Source organism: Cyanistes caeruleus, chromosome 14 (genome assembly GCF_971803275.1).
Source record: "Cyanistes caeruleus chromosome 14, bCyaCae1.hap1.1, whole genome shotgun sequence".
Taxonomy (NCBI): Eukaryota; Metazoa; Chordata; class Aves; order Passeriformes; family Paridae; genus Cyanistes; species Cyanistes caeruleus.
The window spans coordinates 12471362-12482576 of NC_141714.1; the positions used below are offsets into that span (position 1 = coordinate 12471362).

An 11215-nucleotide genomic window follows, 5' to 3' on the forward strand; every position below is an offset into this window, starting at 1 on the left:
GCGGAACTGCGAGAGGGGCGGGAGGGAGGGGCTCCCCCCGAGCGCTGCAGCGCCCCCTGGCGGCCGCGGTGAGGGGGTGAGGGGGAGCCGCCGCCTCTCGGCCCGGACGGATCCACCGGGTGATAAAATCACGGTATCGAACATGTTGGAAAAGACCTCTGAGGTCATCGAGTCCGACCTGTGGCCCTACACCACCTTGTCTAGCAGACCATGGCACCGAGTGCCACGTTCAGTCTTTCCTTAAACACGTCCAGGTACGGTGGCTCCACCACCTCTTTCAGCATCCCCTTTCGGTGTAATCGCCGCTTCTGTGAAGAAATTCTTCCTAACGTCCGACCTAAACCTCCCCTGGCGCAGCTTAAGACTTTGTCCCCTTGTCCTGTTGCCGGTTCCCTGGGAGAAGAGCCTGACCCTGGGTCTTTTCCAGCCAAAAGATTCTGTGACACAGTCAGAGAATTAAGATAGTCTACTAGAGAAAATGACATGAACTTTTAAAAACCATTTTTTAATCCTTAATTTCTGTAATGAATGTTTGAAACCGGCAGCAGGAACTAAATAATATGGTTCCTTATTTGTTGATTACCGTATTTTCCTTGCATGAATTTTCATCTGATCTTTTGGTCAGTTTTGACCTCCCATCTAATTATGAGTGATCAACAGTAACTCCCAGGGGAAAGAGGCTTCCCCTTGAAACCTGCACTGCTTTTAATATTTGCTTAGCAATATGTGCCTGTTCCTGAGCCAAAACACTTAATCAATACATGTGACCATGGCAGGCTGAGCATAAATTTAGGCTTCCCTCCACATTCTTTGCACTGACCTCCTGTCCCCCTTGCTCTTTGACTCCTTTATCTCAGCTACAGCTCTTTTCCTGACTTCTAAGCACCATTTCCCAAAGCACTGACACGAACTGAAGTGCTCTGTTTAGTCTCTTATTTTTGAAAAACTAGTAAAGGCTTAACATATTTGACACAGATACTGTTGTCAAATGGTCAACACAGAAGTGGTTGTTCATGTGCAGGTGACTGCATGCACACCTGTCCTTGCACATGCGGGTGACATGAGGCTACATCCTTTTTAAGGTTCCCTTAAAAAGTCATGATGCTTCTCAGCCAAACCAGCAGAAGTGCTGGGATGACAGGAAGGAAACACACTGGAAATGCAAGAGCAGTTCTTCTGATTCTTTTTAATAATAAGAAGGAATGAGCCTAGCATACACCTTAAGCTCTCAATGTTAAAGAATTTGAATAATTAATTAGTACTGAAAACTGCTGACTTTATTAATTGTACACTGTTTCTGCTCTAACTGACAGCCAAACATGCCAATTGCATTAGAGTAAGTAGGATGGCCTCTAAATTATTGAAGTCACTAATGATGTAACCTTAGCTGGGGAAGGCAGATGGCTCTGGAAACTGGAGAAAAATGCTATTGAAAAGCATCTTGAATTGTTTATCAGTTTGTCACTCATGGCAGCTGCATGACTTCATGTTTATTAGGCAGAGGAAATTACATCTTTGCAGAATTAAGGAACACTCAATTAAAACCCCAGTTTTGGTATTTAGTCAGGTCTTACATGATGATTAAAATTCATCTATACTGCAGTGGTCTTGACCTTTTCACTCCAAACCCACTGTTTTTTGCATCAGAATGGCTTCTCAGACATTGATAGAGCCCGTGTATCAGGAGGATTATAACCACAGTTCCACACTGACACAGCCCAGCCTGATTTGTCCATGAAGACAAGCCTAATAATGGCTACTAAGGTGTTATCTAAGCATCAGGAAACTCACTGGCCGAGACAGCCAGAGCAAGGACTTGTTCCTAGTGGGGTTATGCTGCCTGCTGCCTCTGCAGGGTGTTGCTGGGGCTGTGCAGTGTTTTCAGGCTGACTGACTGCTGATATCTCTGCTGCTTGTAAAGATCAGCAGGAGGACAGCTGGGTGTAGCAAGGACAAAGTTTCCCAAGATAGAAGATAAAGGTCATAATTAGTGTTTGCAAGTGACTTGGTTGCTTTCTCCCTAGAACTGGAATGTCTCTTTCCCAGGATGCAGGCAGGGATGAGCACCAGGATGGCAGGGAGGACTCATTTCATCTTGCCATAGAAGTGGAATGTGTTGTCTTGGAGGGACTGCAATGGCCAGCTCCATAAGGAGCTGTTAAATCCACAGAGTTACATCTGATATTTTCTCAAAACCAAACCCACATGAGGAAGAAAATGAGCTCATAGGTTAAAATCCTTATGAATGGCAGACTCTTTGACATAGCAGATTGTACATTTGTTAGGATTTGCTAACATAAAGTCATACACAATTGAATTAATTGAACTGTTTTCTGACTTCCATGTCCTGCTCAACCATTAGTCTATGCATTTCACTCCTGAGTGAGCACAAACTGATCCCAGGGTTTCCCCAGTACACCATGGCTGAACCCTGTGCCCAGCAGCTGAAGCTCCTTCATGCCCTCTATAATCTTGACCAGGTAATGAGAGTTTTTATCATCTTTGTCTTGGACATGAACTTCCCCCAGGGCCTCCCATAAATCAGAGCTCATGTATCAACTTGTCCCAAGCACTCTGTGGTGTCAGCAGGACCATCTTACCAAAATCACCACTGATGTGTGGAAGTTTCCTGGTCTTTTGCAAGGCTGACTTCAAGCATGAAGACTTGTGTCTTTTTGAGTGATTGTGCTGCTTCTTTTGTGGTTCAGAGGCTCAGAAAGCTCAGGAGTCCCTCTCTGTTGCTTCCTAGCTCATTTGCTAGCGCTGCTGATATAGGCAGATAGGTCTTGGCCCCACTAAATCTTTATATACTCATGCAGACAGATACAGGGTAGATTTTCAGCCTCTGCAAAATATCACCTATCTCCTTATTCATCTGGTCACCTAGGAACATAAGGTTTTAAAGAAAATTTTGGGTTTATCATTTCATTAAAACAACAAGGGCAAAAAGTAATTTTAGGGATAATCTGGAGCTGATTCCATTCTGCAGCATAGACTGTGGGTACCCTCTGGGCACAGGGTGAAGCTGAGGGCACAAGTGCTGGAAGAACTGCTGGTCCCAGGTCCACCATAGAATGAAGACAGTTAAAGTAAAACCCAAAACATCTGGCTAAACCAAGAATTACATCAAGGTTTCCTGCATGGCATCCCGGGGCTTGGAGATACTTCTCTGTGTGACCTTGCTCCCTGAGGATACAGAGTTTGGTGAGAGTAGAAGAGACCAAGACAAGCAGAGATGACAACTATATGAAACTGTGAATGACATCAGTGGTCAGATAAGACACGGATAAGTCCCTTTGAAAATCCTGAGTACCAAGCCTGTGCTGGTCTGAGTGAGGAAGGGAAACAGGAAAAGCTGCATACCTTGAGCAGCATGTAGGAGCATCTATCTTTGCCAACTTGTTTGACAAGCCATTGATGCAAATCATGGTTTCTGGTTCTCTCTGTGAGAACTGCTCCTGCTGAATGCTGCAAACTGCTGTTGATGCACTGCTGCCATTTGGGCACCTTCCCTTGCACCTGCCACCACAGCCATCACACAATGTCACCTTGGCCCCTGTGCTGTCCCAGGGGGAGTTTGCTGGGAGGTTTGGTGTGTTGACAACTGTCTTTCAAAGGCAGCTTTGTGTGAAGCGTGGTCACACAGGATGCACCCAAAAAGGTGCAGAAGTGCCAGGAGGGTCACAGGAGGATGAGGAGGGGTGAGCAACTTTGGCAAGCATTGGCAAAGAGAACAAGCAGAGGAAACTGGAGGAGGGAGGGAGATCTCAGCTAGCAAAATACTATGAGGAAGCTCAAGTCATCCTGCAAAGGGGTGAAGAAATGCACTAAGAAATGCAAACACAGAGATAACTGGTAGAATGTGATCCAACACCCACCTCCAGGCACAGGGGAGGGGAAAATCTGCACTGGGAAATGCTCTGTACCCAGCTCCCACAAAGTCTTCCCTGGACACCCAGGTAACAACAGTGATGAAAACCCCATAAAGAGCAAATCAGATCACAGAAAACACACTGACAAAAATATATCATGCAAAATGTTTCCTGAAGACGGCGTGGCAAGGAAGAGAGATATGGCAAGGTTGTCTGTGACTGTATGTGTCAGGTGTGGAAACAGACAGTGGCATTTGCAAGCTGCTGATTATTAAGTCACATGGCAAGCCCTGTGCCTGGGCTATTTACACCAGCAGCTATGAAACAGGTTTGTTTTCATGCAGGTTATGAGACTGAGAGGGAGCACATGGTGTTATAACACATACCTTTCCTTTCTGGGAGCATGGGAAGTTCTCAACACAAGACATGCTGTAGGAAAGAAAATATCCCATGTAACTGAAAAGTAGATCTGGAAAATATTTTCCCTGAATGGACTGGGCAGTCTTTTCCTGTTGTGATTAAGAGGGAAAGAACTTCTGATTTATTTTTTCTGAAGATTATTCATCAGGAGCTGCAGTGATAGGACGAGGAGTAATGGGTTCAAACTGAAAGAAGAGAGATTTAATTTAGATACACAGAAGAAATTCTTTACTGTGAGGGGGTGAGGCACTGGAACAGGTTGCCCAGAGAAGTTATGGATGTCCAATGCCTGGCAGTGCCAAGGCCAGATTGGATGAGGCATTGAGAAAACTACTGAGAAGTGTACCTGCACTCCTTCCTTATGGAGATGCACTTCTCATGCCTGGAAGTGCCCTGAGGTGTGTGCTTTATGCAGCTGAAGGGGTTGGTTTGTTTTTTCTCTGCAAAGGCCAGATCCACCCCAGGAAAATCCAGCAGTGAGGCTCCTTGCCATGGTTCAAAAGGTGGGAAGAAGAGGTTTAATGTCCACTGGGAGGTTGGTGCCCTTTTGCTCCAAACATAGGGTATGCCCAGTCTGGATCCTTCCTCCATCCCTTCCTCCATTCCACAGGTGTAGGGACATGGTACCTGGAACTAAACAGCAGTGACTGCTCCCTGGCAAGCAGGAGGCAGGGCAGGTTGAGCAAAACTGGCAGTGCCTGGAGGGTTTCCCTGCTTCCAGAAGCAGGGCATCAAACTTTCCTGTTGAAAGTGAAATAACCTTGTTATTTTTATGGTCAGTTACCCAAAGGGCAAAGCAGGATGAAGTGCAGCTACTAAACCAAAGGTGAGGTGAAGACTCAGTGCCTGCTGAATGGGTTAAGAAACAGTTGAGAAAGCCTTATCTGTCTTTTGAGTTGGCCTCCCAAAACTCAGACTGTGCATGGCTTTCTATTCAAAGAATTTTGCTGCTGCTCTGACTTGCACTATTTCATCTGCTCTCACAAACAAACCAATTTAACTACACAGACAGGCTGTTTAATCGCTCTTCCTGGCATGCTGACAGTTCCTGCATGTGCAGATGAGTTGTGTCTCAGCTTTGCCAATGCAAATGTTCTGTCCTCCAAATTTCCATGCTTTATTTTTGTCTGAAGATGCTCAGTGGATTCATATTCAATTGTTACATTTTTGCTTTCTCTATACTCTGTGTCTAGATGCCTAAAAGCACAGTGCTATTTTATGAATCAGGCTTGGTGTATCAATGTATAGCAGAGCTGTGAGTTGTGGTTTTCTCTGAACATCTACTTTTGTTGTTCATTGTAGCTCTCCAAAAATCGTGATCAAAGCAATGAATGCTGGCATACACACTGAAAGAGCATGCATTGGCTGTTTTTGTAAGGAACAATTGAGAGCAGCTTGCTTTGAAGTGAGTTTTGTCAGATTTTAAAAGGTAATTTGTTACTTGTGAAGATTTAAAAAATCCAAAATTAATGTCAGGGTTGAAAGAGAAACAAATACATATCTTTTACCAACATGATTTTACAGAACACTTACATTGAAAAGGAAAGAGAAATAGGAAAAATAATAGCATTACAGTGGAGGAATTATGTTGCATACATTTTCTGTATTGGACAAAATTCATTCTAAAACAACTGCATTCTAAATACACTCACAAAAATCAGTCTGACTTCTGACAGAGGGGAGTCTGAAGTTAGAAGTTTATATATACAATTAACATGAAGCCAGTCAGTGCTAAGAAAATCTTCAGCTCCTGGTCATCACACCTCTATTTAATAACCTGTAGCTGCTCCCCTGGGCACTGCCTCTCTGATGTGGTGCAGGGAGGGCCCAGACTCTCCTGGCCTACAGCCACTGGGTCAAACTTTTTTTAACTGGGATTTTATCAGCTCTTGATCTCTGGTTTAGACTCAGTTCCTCCACAGAATAACTGCAAATGGGATACAGTTGCATGAAGGGACTTCCATGTCTGCAAGAAGTTTTACTTGGAGGAAAATGAAGCTGTTCTGTTCCACAGAGGTACCTGTTGGGTAGAGCAGGAACTGGAAGTTCTACCCCTGTGGGCAGGACCCATGCTAGAGCTGGCACTCATTTAGGGCTCACTGGTGGGATTTCAGTATTCCAAGCTTCATTGCTAAAACTTTTATCTTCCAGACCAGCTTCTCATGGTCCCATGGCTTGCTTGGGGCTGTGGGCTCAGGAGCTCATGTGCAACCTCATTTGTGAGCCCAGATTTACCTGTGCCTGTATTGGTACTTTCCAGATCTGGGTTTGCAGTTCTTCCCTCAAAACTTGCATCCTCTTCCACAGATGCACCAGATGCTTTCTCCAGCTCCATTACCTGTCCACAGAATGCCCATAAAATGCAGAGCACACATCAGCACTTTCTGGGAAGTCCCAGGGTGATGCAGCAATGCCCAACCACCATGGCATGAGTCAGGGTTGCCATGGCAGCCTCAGCTTTGAATTCTCCTGCTCTTATGGTTTTCTGCCTAAATCTTAGGATTAGTTTAACCCAAGTTTGTTTGTTTGTTTGTTTGTTTGTTTGTATCTATCTATCTATCTATCTATCTATCCATCCATCATCCATCCATCCATCCATCCATCCATCCATCCATCCATCCATCTACCTACCTACCTACCTACCTACCTACCTACCTACCTACCTACCTATTTAGAGATAGATGACAGATGATAGCTAGCTAGCTAGATAATCTGCACTTTTGATGATAATTACTGTTTACTGCACTTTTCTCTTGATAGACTCTGGGTCCCAGAGGAAATTATTAAATTGCTCATTGCTGCTTTTTCCAGTGCCCAGAAAGAACTCATGGTGAATATCTGTGAACCTGGATGGACAGATGTGGGAGAAAAGTATGAAACTGGCCTTCTGAGTTTTTATGGAAATAATCAACCAAAAAACTCCACTCATTGAACCCCCTGCCCCATTCCTGGGGATGAGCTTTGCTCTCTGGTGCATGAAGTGTTGACAGAGCACAGAGATGGGGAGAGAGGTGGTGGTGGTAGCAGAGAGGTATCAATGCAGGGTGGAAGTAAAATCTGGAATAACAGTGGTTTTGGGGTCAAATGAGCCTGATCTCTCCCAGATCAGGAGTATTTGCTGATATATCAAAGTATTTGATGTGGTAACCGTAAGGCACACCACAGGCTGCACTGCAGCTTGTCAGTGTTTTATCTCATTCTCTTTTCTGCTTTTTGCTTGCCAGCAAGAAGTGTGTCTTATTCTGCCATCGTGGTCTATGTGAAGGATAACTCAGGTTGCAGCAATTTCCTGCTGTACACTTCCATTTGTGCCTCTTTGCTGCTGAATATATGTCTTTAATTGTAGGCAGCAGAAGCAATTTATTTGTTTAACAGTGGCCAGGAAACATACCCAGGGGAGATCTCTGAACATGACCACAAAGCTGATAAAGATTAATGTTAGGTGATAGAACACTGGATAAAGCTATTCTCACATTTGGGTCAATATCTGCTATTCATAGCATGAGCATTAAGTAAACTAATATCAGCTTATTGTGTGCTATTATATTTAATAAGTTCAGCATTTACTTTTCCTCTAAAGACTGCCAAGGACCACATTAATATCATTCTGTGCTCTGGCAGGCAAGAGAGCCGTGTGGTGAGTTTAGTACAACAGTCACATCAGAGCTTTCAAAGGGCACTATGTGACCTCTATGTTTCATTGTTAGGCAAATCTAATGGTGTTTGAGTTAGTCCCCATTGCTAACACAGAATTCATTATTAGAGGGTGTAAATCTTTTTCCTGCTACAGGTGTTGATATCTGCTGTAGAAGCAAATAGAGACATCAGTAGTCATCTATGAAAAAAGAAGCTCCAATGCTATTGTTGATATTGTTGTGGTTTATCCAACGGCTCCAGGTCCCTGCTGTGCTGTGAAATAACAAAGCAGCTCCTTTGCTGACACCTGCACTTCCATTCTCACCTCCATTAATTCCCTGCATTGATTAGAAAGTAATCATCATCATCATCATCATCATCATATTCCCAGAAATATTTAGGAAGTGCAGAAACCCAGCTGCATCCTGCACATGGTGGGCTAGTGTGCTTGTGTAAGTCCAAGCCAGGAAACTCCTCATCCCCTGAACAGCTGCCTCTGCAAGGCTGCTTCCAAATATCTGCATCCTGGCAGGATTTCTTCCTTTATCCCTTGGCTGTTCATCACCTCTCCCCTGCTCGCCACCCACTTCAGCCCACCTGGCACCCATTCTGTGGCCAGGGCCAGGACTGCCTCCTGCTTTGCCTTCAACGCCCTGCTCCAAGGCTTCCCTCTCCAGTCTTAAACCAGAGGCTTAAGATCTCCAGTACCAACCACCATGAAAAAGAAACCAACCCATATCCAGCAATAACTTCTGTGCAGAAACAGGAGCTTACTGGGAAAGTCTGGTTTTCTGTTCAGCATGTTGAGTCACACTGTGGTTCTGGGGGAGCTGAAACCACTCCAGGAATTCTTGAGACTGTGCTAAAAAGAGCCTGATTTATTGTGCTGAGGAGCAAAACCATCCCTGGCTGTGGGTAATAAACAACTACCGATGGAGGCACAGAAAGCAGTGATGTTAAAGAATATAAAATTGAATATATTTCTTAGTGACACAGTTATTCAGGAGAACCAAGCCATGGAGCACTTCACATATTGCAGTACAGCACTGCCAAGCTCTAGACCGGCACCTTACTGGACCAGCATCTGCACCAGTGTGGGGCAATGAGAAATACCCTGCCTGGGGGAATTCACAGCCACGCTGAAGACCAAGAGAGGACCTATAGCTACCAGAAGATAAAGAGGGACCGACACTGAACTCCTGTGGGTAAGGAACATCTGTGTGCTCAGACTAGGACCAGCACCCTGCAGAAATGGTTTTCCCATCTTGGGGAAATTTTCAATATTTTATAGTTTTCTTATCAGCTGAAAATTCAAGCTGAGAAATGAAAATCTTAGTCATTATGCTTTGAACAGAAGTCCCTGAATTATGCAGCATAACAGGAAGAAGATACTATAAGATCTTTGTTTAGATATTTGTTCTAAATTTAGAGCTTTTACTGGCTGTAAATAAAATCCTTGTAGTTGCTTATATACAACGTTTTTCCTTCTCTTGGTTTAATTTTGGGAGTGTTAAATATATATTACTAAGTAATTGAAATGTCATAGTCCTAGATTAAGCTCCTCTAGTGGAACGAAATTAAAGGTCTCTGCTCCTGGTTTAGAAGAACCCAGTGTGAATGTTTCACAGTAGCTGCAAAGCCAGAATTACAGGTTAAACTCCCAATCTGTGTGCATGACTGACACTGGGAAAACAGAAATGGTTTGAACTTTTAGAAACTCAAGCCAAGAAACAATGAAGGAAATGTAACTTGTTTTAGATCCAGTGTTCTCCTGGAAGGAAGATGGCTTGGGGCTGGGGTGCATCCCAGGGATAATGTCTGGACTCTGTGTGGGTCTGATGTTTTCATCCCAGATATTCCACAGTGTTTGATTTGGTGGGACTGGCCAAGGCTTGCAGCCTTGTGTAATCACTTCTTTCTTGCTGTAAGTGATTTAGGAGCTCATACCCACAACAGTCGCTGCCCTGCCAATGGTTATATTGCACTGGAGGGTCAGAGTTCTAGCAAATGTTCATTTGGTTAGGGAAAGAAACCCCACACAAATATCTGTTTGTGACTGTGCATTAAGTCCCCTGCACAGAGGCTGCCCAGAGGCCGGGCACCCACTCAGGTGTGTGTTCTGTGGGAGCAGTGGGGTGTTCAGGGCCAGCCTTCCCCATTCTGTCAGCTCTGGCTCTGCCAGCAGTGGGAGGGAAGCAGTCAGGAATGGAGACTAAGGAACAGCCTCCTCCTGAGTGTTTTGTATCTCAGATGACCCCAGAAAAAACAAGAGGGGTACTAGTGTCTGCTTCCATATTTAGTACAGAAGGGAAATGCCCTCTTCAGCAGGAAGGCAACGTGCTTGACCTTCCTTTCTATGTGTCCCCACAGGCAGAATACCAGTAACCTTCATGAGAGTGGAGAGAAACACACCACTGCTGAATTTTGGAGAGAACATGGCATATTTGTCATTGTTGGAACAACTGGGAGCCTTTCACCATCTTCAGCTCTGCAGTGGGATCCTCCATCCAAGCCTGTGACTGGGCATGAGTTGGTGGTTATGGGAGGAAGCAGAAAAAAGTGTTTGCTGCTGTGCTGATTTAATTTTAAGCTTTCACCCAAGGAAGGCTGAGTCAAAGCTGCCTTGCTCCTCACATGGGCCAAAAGCACCCTGTGGCGTTCAGCAGCAAGGTGCTGTTCTCAGCTGGCTTCTGCTTCATTTCCTCCTCAGCCCCTCAGCCAGCTCCATGACGTGCCAGCGAGTACAATTTCCCGTTTCCTTCCTCAGCTAATCCTGAAAGGGACAGTAAATAACAAGAGGAGTCCTTCATAAGCAGATATGAAGTACTCACATCTGCAGCATGCTACTAAACTTACACGATAATTTGTTGTCAGAATATCTATTGGTATGAGCAGCACTGCACTTGGAGAGGCCTGTGCTACAGAATGTCTCATTTCTCCAAGGTTTCCTCTGCAGCAGGGTCCTCCCTTTCTTCCTCCTGGAGGTGATTCTGCTGAGCTGGATGGAGCTGACCGGAAAATGAACAGAAAAAAACAAAATCAAAAATACAAAACAAAACAAAAACCCCAAAACCCCAAACTCATTTTATGTGAAAACATCAAACCAAAGGTTGAGATTCTTAACCGAAAGAGGGAGATTTAAGAATCTTTTAAATGCAACTTTTTTCTTTAACAGCTGGCTCCGAGATGACCAATAGATAATCTCTTTCCACAGCTGAAAAGGCAGCACAAAGGCGCAGTGGCTCAATCCCCGGCGCTACCGGTGATCCGCACCGAGCCCCATCCCC

At 44.6% G+C, this 11215-nt stretch overlaps 1 long non-coding RNA gene across 1 annotated transcript; it reads left to right on the forward strand.

Moving 5' to 3' along the window:
* Positions 1 to 39: 39 nt before the first annotated feature.
* Positions 40 to 10992, forward strand: LOC111942678 (uncharacterized). Its single transcript, XR_002870651.2, has 3 exons — positions 40 to 254; positions 8083 to 9133; positions 10299 to 10992. It is a non-coding gene; the product is annotated as an uncharacterized LOC111942678 (long non-coding RNA).
* The last annotated feature ends 223 nt before the right edge of the window (positions 10993 to 11215 follow it).